Raw genomic sequence first — 7,475 nt, forward strand, 5'->3', positions numbered from 1 at the left:
AGTAATGGAAATAAAAACAAAAATAAACAAATGGGACCTAATGAAACTTCAAAGCTTTTGCACAGCAAAGGAAACCATAAACAAGAGAAAAAGACAGCCCTCAGAATGGGAGAAAATATTTGCAAATGAATCAACGGACAAAGGATTAATCTCCAAAATATATAAACAGCTCATTCAGCTCAATATTAAAGAAACAAACACCCCAATCCAAAAATGGACAGAAGACCTAAATAGACATTTCTCCAAAGAAGACATACAGATGGCCAAGAAGCACATGGAAAGCTGCTCAACATCACTAATTATTAGAGAAATGCAAATCAAAACTACAATGAGGTATCACCTCACACCAGTTAGAATGGGCATCATCAGAAAATCTACAAACAACAAATGCTGGAGAGGGTTTGGAGAAAAGGGAAACCTCTTGCACTGTTGGTGGGAACGTAAATTGATACAGCCACTATGGAGAACAGTATGGAGGTTCCTTAAAAAACTAAAGATAGAATTACCATATGACCCAGCAATCCCACTACTGGGCATATACCCCGAGGAAACCATAATTCAAAAAGATACATGCACCCCAATGTTCATTGCAGCACTATTTACAATAGCCAGGTCATGGAAGCAACCTAAATGCCCGTCGACAGACGAATGGATAAAGAAGATGTGGTACATATATACAATGGAATATTACTTAGCCATAAAAAGGAACGAAATTGAGTCATTTGTTGAGACGTGGATGGATCTAAAGACTGTCATACAGAGTGAAGTAAGTCAGAAAGAGAAAAACAAATATCGTATAATAACGCATGTATGTGGAACCTAGAAAAATGATACAGATGAACCAGTTGCAGGGCCGAAGTTGAGACACAGATGTAGAGAACAAACGTATGGACACCAAGAGGGGAAAACCACAGTGGGGTGGGGATGGTGGTGTGTTGAATTGGGCGATTGGGATTGACATGTATACACTGATGTGTATAAAATTGATGACTAATAAGAACCTGCAGTATAAAAAAACAAAAACAAACCAAAAAAAACAACTAATACTAAACTTTCTTTGGGTTATTTGTATGGAAATATGTTAATATAAATGTTTCAGACATTACATGAAATTTCTAAAAATCTTATATGTTCTGGTATAATGTTTTAAGTCATAATTCTACTTATTACTTTAAAATGTATATCTCAGAAATAACTAAATTTCCTTGTCAATTGCATTATTATGAACTTTCATCAAATCTTTAACTGTGGTCATTTTTAAGTCTTTTGTCCTTTACAGACAGTTCTGGGTGTACTCTGATGCTTTTGCAAAAATGTTCCTATAAAAGGGTTTCATCTTCAAGGAATTCATGGAAAAGACTCTGACAAGTACAGGTTTCTGGTCACTGACTACACTGCTGAACTGAATGAATAAGCATTTTCAGAACTCTAATGGAAAACTGATGAATTCATAAAAGTGCTAACAAAAGATCAAGATGAAAAAAAAATTAATTACATGGGACTGAGTGAACTGATGGGGATGATTATAATTTTTGTGACTTTCTGTTTGCATAAAAAAAGAAAACATCCCACAAGGACTCAGAGGCAAAAAATATACAAACCAATTTTCACTGCAAAGTAAAGGAGCTGTTACAGTGGAGGATTACTGGACTGAATGTCAATATTATGACACCGTATGAGTGTGTTTCGTGTTTGGTAATTGCAATCATTGTTGCTTTTGTTGTGGTCATCCATTTACAATGCTTGGTGTCAGTTTATTTATCTCTTGTAAAAATAAAATACAGTGTGTGTGTGTGAAAAAACAAAAAAAAAGAAGAAAAAGATGTGGTACATATATACAATGCAATATTACTCAGCCATAAAAAGGAACGAAATTAGGTCATTTTGAGACGTGGATGGATCTAGAGACTGTCATACAGAGTGAAGTAAGTCAGAAAGAGAAAAACAAATATCGTATATTAACGCATATATGTGGAACCTAGAAAAATGGTACAGATGAACCGGTTTGCAGAGCAGAAATTGAGACACAGATGTAGAGAACAAACGCATGGACACTAAGGGGGTAAAGCGGTGGAGGGGTGGGGGTGGTGGTGGGATGAATTGGGCGATTGGGATTGACATGTATACACTAACGTGTATAAAATGGATGACTAATAAGAACCTGCTGTATAAAAAAAAAAATCAGCAATGAAAAAAAAAAAAGTTAAATTGCTTGGGGAGGGGAGAGAGATTACTGCATTTTTAGATTTGGGGAGATTACAGTCTTACATTTAAAGGTTACCCTCAGAGGCCAACCCAGTACTTTTATAGAGGAGGAAAAGGAGGGATGGCTCCATAGCTTGGACAACAGCATAGGCCAACCCTTACTGCTGAGTCTGCAGCAAGAAGGGTTGTAGACACAGAAGTAGCAGGCAAGGCTGGGGCGGTGGTCCATCTACTGAGCATCTCTGATGTGACTTCTAGGGCCAGCCCGTGGAGAGAAAGGTTACTCTGTGCTACATCAGACACTAAGCAATAGGAATCTGCTGCTTAATTCTGCACACCATGATGTCACAGGAAAGGCTGAGGAGCTCCAAGTGGCAGAGCCCAGAGAACTCTGGACTCCAAGCCCAACCCCGTTCTTTCCATAATGACACGTATTACTTCACCTCCCTGGGCCTTGGTTTCTCGTTCTATGCAGTCAGGAGAGTGATCCCTTCCCTGTCTGAGTCACTCTGTCATTATCAGGACCAAGCAAAATGAGTTAATAAGGAGGTGAGTGCTCTTTAAAATGAAGGACACATGTGGGTGATGACTTATTATGGGCCTGGATTCATTTAAGCTCACTGATCTATTCATGCCACAGATATTAAGTACCTGGTTATAGTTTAACCTCAACTACCTCTTAAAGTAACTACCACTGCATTTTTATCACCTACTGTATACTTTGTCTAAGTCACTCGGTCTAATTTCAAAAGAAGTTCCTTAGGCTTCCCTCCTAGTACTCATGTCTCCTACTCCCTGCCCAATACTCACGTCTTCCTGAAACTTGGGTCTTTACAGTGGTCTCCTTCTCAGGACTGTTTCGACTCATTTATGTTTTGGCTGAGATCTCAAGGTCAGTACCACATGCAGCATGCACCACTGACTACTACAGATCAACAGAGTAAACAAATCTGGTTTACTTCTAAAGCTTTTTCCAACAGTGCCCAGCAGACACTTTCTAAGACAGGGCAAATTCTTTCAGCCTTCAGTAAAGATTTAAGAACTTGAGGTAACTTCTTCAAAGCATTCACTTAATGTTGTCTTTCCACCACCATATGCCAAGCTCACAAGGGAGACACATATCACCCCTTTGATATTCTAACGACTTTGTAATTATACAACTGGCAAGAAAGGAAACTTGAAAAGTTAAAGGCACAACCCAGATGTCCCTTGGTGGATGAAGGGATAAATAAAATGTGGGATATACATACAATGGAGTACTATTCAGCCTTAAAAAGGAAGGAAATTCTGATACATGTTGTAACATGCATGAACCTTAGTGACATTGTGCTAAGTGAAATAAGCCAATCACAAAAAAAATTCTGTATGATCTCACTTACATGAGGTACCCAGTGTAGTCAAATTCATAGAGAAAGAAAATAGAACAGAGATTACCAAGGGCTGGGGGGAGGGGAGAATAGGGAGTTATTGTTAAATGGGTACAGAGTTATAGTTTGGGATGATGAAAAAGTCCTAGAGATGGATAGTGGTGATGATTGCACAACAGTGTGAATGTACTTAATGCCACTGAATTTTACACTGAAAATGGTTACAAAGGTAAATTGTATGATGGATATTTGGCTGTTTGGCTTCCTTCTAGTGTTTGACTATTATGAATAAAGCCACTAAAAAAAGTTAAAGGCAGCCTTTAGAATGTTGTGATATAGTAAGGGGAAACATAGGTCATAAAAGACTGTCATGCTCTTTCCACCATCTTTCCGTGCCACCATAATGGTGCACATGAACATCCTGGCCAAGGTTCTCAAGATCATCAACATTGCTGAGAAGAGAGGCAAACACCAGGTTCTTACCAGGCAGTGCTCCAAAGCTATCATCTGGTTTCTAACTGATGATAAAGCATCCATTAATGACCACAGAGTTGGGTAAATTGTTGTGAACCTCACAAGCAGCTTAAACAGTTGTAAAGTGATCAACCCCAGATTTGGTGTGCAATTTGGTGATCTAGAATAATGACAGACTACCTGATCCCATCCCATCCTTTGTACTGGTGATCTTGGCTGGCATCATAGACCATCTTGTGGAAGCAAGATGAAAACACACAGGAGGGAAAATCCTGGGATTCTTTTTCTCGGGATGTAACACATACATACAAATATAATGCCTCAGTGAATAACAATAACAAATACTATTATTTCTTTCTTAATAAAATAATGATATATACGATTATATATGCACATAGTAAAAAGTCTTAGATAATATTCACCAAAATGCAAATAGTGAATAATTCTGCATGGTGGGATTATGAATAATTTTTTAAAATAAATTTATTTATTTTTGGCTGCATTGGGTCTTTGTTGCTGCGTGGGCTTTCTCTAGTTCCGGCGATCGGGGGCTACCCTTCGTTGCGGTGCGTGGGCTTCTCATTGCAGTGGCTTCTCTTGTTGTGGATCACAGGCTCTAGGCGCGGGCTTCAGCAGTGTGACATGTGGGCTCAGTAGTTGTGGCTCGTGGGCTCTAGAGTGCGGGCTCAGTAGTTGTGGCACACAGGCTTAGCTGCTCCGCAGCATGTGGGATCTTCCCAGACCAGGGCTCGAACCCGTGTCCCCTGCATTGGCAGGCAGATTCTTAACCACTGTGCCACCAGGGAAGCCCAACAAATAATTCGATTATTTTTATGTTTTAACTGTTACAAAACAAAAATTCAACTGAATAAATTTGAAGAGCTAATTGGCTTTATTCAATGATTCATAAATCGAGCAGCATCTCATCTAGTAAATAGAAGGGCGCTCCAAGGAGTTGTACAAAATGGAAGGTTTTTATAGTCAGAAGGAGGGTGGGGCAAGGAAGTTATTAGCAAAAGAAAAGAAAGAATTGTTTCAGGCCAGGTCGTCTTCTTTTTTGGGGGGAAGCAAATGCCAGGGGTCTTCTACAGATTATCTCCCTAGTGCTGATCAGATTGTCTATTTGAAGGTCGCTTTCTGGGGAGAGGTTGAAACTGCAGCAAAATCTTGGTTTGCTGACATGGGGACAAATGACTCCATTTGGGGCTTTTATTTCTTTTTAACAGTACAAAAAATACATAAAGTTATTTTCTAGTGTATATGTCTGCTTCCCCTAGTCATGGCAGAGAACTTAAGTAAGGAGGCATGGCTTTTCATTCCAGTGATCTGTTTCTTTTCCATTATGTTCTTAGGTGCTTACATGTTGTGAGGAGCTGTGGTTCAGAGGTGGAGCCTGTGGCCTTGGAAAAGTCACTGAACCCTCTGAGCCTCTGTTCCTTCACCCATTAGATGAGAATAGTAGTAATAATAACAACAACAATAAAACCTACCTTTTGGTGTTGTGCAGAGGTGTGTGGTATGATAAGAAAGCACTCAAATGAAATTGATGTCACTCTCTTTATTACAGAAAGTACTGCTAGCATCCAGATTACCACAGGAAGTAGGGTTGAGGAGAATATTTTCAAAATTCTCTCCATTCTAGCCAACTGTAATCAATTAAATTGAGGCTGCCACTGATCTCCACCACCAGTCCATTCCTCACTCCGCCTCCCAATCTTTGATCTTTAATGACTTGAATGTGCTAAAGAACAACCACTAGGGGGCACAATTTCATCACTTGAGAGCCTGAGTCCCATTGCCCTAATTTCTTACCAGTGCACTGTACCATCCAAAAATTCTGTGAATACGAACCTAAGTATTAAGGAAGCTTTCCAGTGGAGGGAAACCCAAGGTCACAGGCTCACGGCTCCACCCTTTTATGGGTCTCCTCCCCCCACCTCCTTTCCTCCTCTCTGTTGTAACTGGCACCAGTTCCCCTCCCCTTTGGCGGGTAGGGCCTTGTTTTGCTTACTCAGCCAGACGTTGCCAGAAAGGAACTATTTTCCCCTTGTGGGCTGTGAGGCTAAACATTATTTGTCCTGCTCAAGGCTGCTATGGGACAATATTTGGTTTGAAGGACTTTTTTCTTTGCTTTGATTCAGCTCAAGGTGGCTACCAAGGTCAGCAGCTGTCTCCCTGTTTCTCTTCAACCTACCAACTTCTGAGCAGGTGGTTTAAGACCATTCCTTTAAATTTTTTTTTCACTTGAGGGGTGATCAAACTAGCCCCATTAATCTACTGTGGACAATGACACTTGTAGGCAAATCCCTGCTTTGCTTCTCAGACTTAGAAGGCTCGCTGCCCCTTCTCTTTCTGCTGCTAAGATTTCTTTTTTTTTAAATTTAATTTATTTATTTTATTTATTTATTTTTGGTTGTGTTGGGGCTTTGTTGCTGCTCACGGGCTTTCTCTAACTGCGGCTATAGGGGGCTACTCTTCGTTGTGGTGCGCGGGCTTCTCACTGTGGTGGCTTCTCTTGTTGTGGAGCACAGGCTCTGGGCACACGGGCTTCAGTAGTTGCAGCACGCAGGCTCAGTAGTTGTGGCTCACGGACTCTAGAGCACAGGCTCAGTAGTTGTGGCACACGGGCTTAGTTGCTCCGTGGCATGTGGGATCTTCCCAGACCAGGGCTCGAACCTGTGTCCCCTGCATTGGCAGGCAGATTCTCAACCACTGAGCCATCAGGGAAGCCCCTGCTAAGATTTCTAAAGACAGCAATTCTCAAACTTTGGTGTGAATAAGAATCATGTGGATGGACTTCCCTGGTGGCGCAGTGATTAAGAATCCGCCTGCCAATGCAGGGGACACAGGTTCGAGCCCTGGTGTGGGAAGATCCCACATGCTGCAGAGCAACTAAGCCCGTGCGCCATAACTACTGAGCCTGCGCTCTAGAGCCCACGAGCCACAACTACTGCGCAGCTACGAAGACCCAACGCAGCCAAATAAGTAAATAATTAATTAATTAAAAAAAAGAATCATGTGGAGGAGCATGTTAAAAGTGCAGATTTCACCACTTCACACCGATTAGGACAATTATTTAAAAAAAAAAAAGAAAAGAAGTGAATGTTGGAGAGAATGCAGAGAAATCAGAACCCTGTACATTGCTGGTAGGAATGTAAAATGGTGTCGCTGCTGTGGAAAACTGTCTGATGGTTCCTCACAAAATTAAACATAAAATTACCATATGATCCAGCAAGTTCACTTCTGGGTATATACCCAAAAGCATTGAAAGAAGGAACTTCAACAGATATTTGTACGTCTGTGTTCACAGCAGCATTATTCACAATAGCCATGAGAAGCAATGCCATTCCCTAACATTGGGAAGGGGGTTGTGATGCATCTCACAGACTTCTAGCAGTTTTATTTTGTTATTCAGATATGTTTAAAAAA

The 7,475-nt window shown here is 40.7% G+C and overlaps 1 pseudogene; it reads left to right on the forward strand.

The window, feature by feature from the left end:
- The first annotated feature begins 3,975 nt into the window (after positions 1 to 3,975).
- Positions 3,976 to 4,363, forward strand: LOC137767185 (small ribosomal subunit protein uS8-like; annotated as a pseudogene).
- Positions 4,364 to 7,475: the final 3,112 nt, after the last annotated feature.

The sequence above is a fragment of the Eschrichtius robustus genome, chromosome 7 (assembly GCF_028021215.1).
Source record: "Eschrichtius robustus isolate mEscRob2 chromosome 7, mEscRob2.pri, whole genome shotgun sequence".
Classification (NCBI taxonomy): Eukaryota; Metazoa; Chordata; class Mammalia; order Artiodactyla; family Eschrichtiidae; genus Eschrichtius; species Eschrichtius robustus.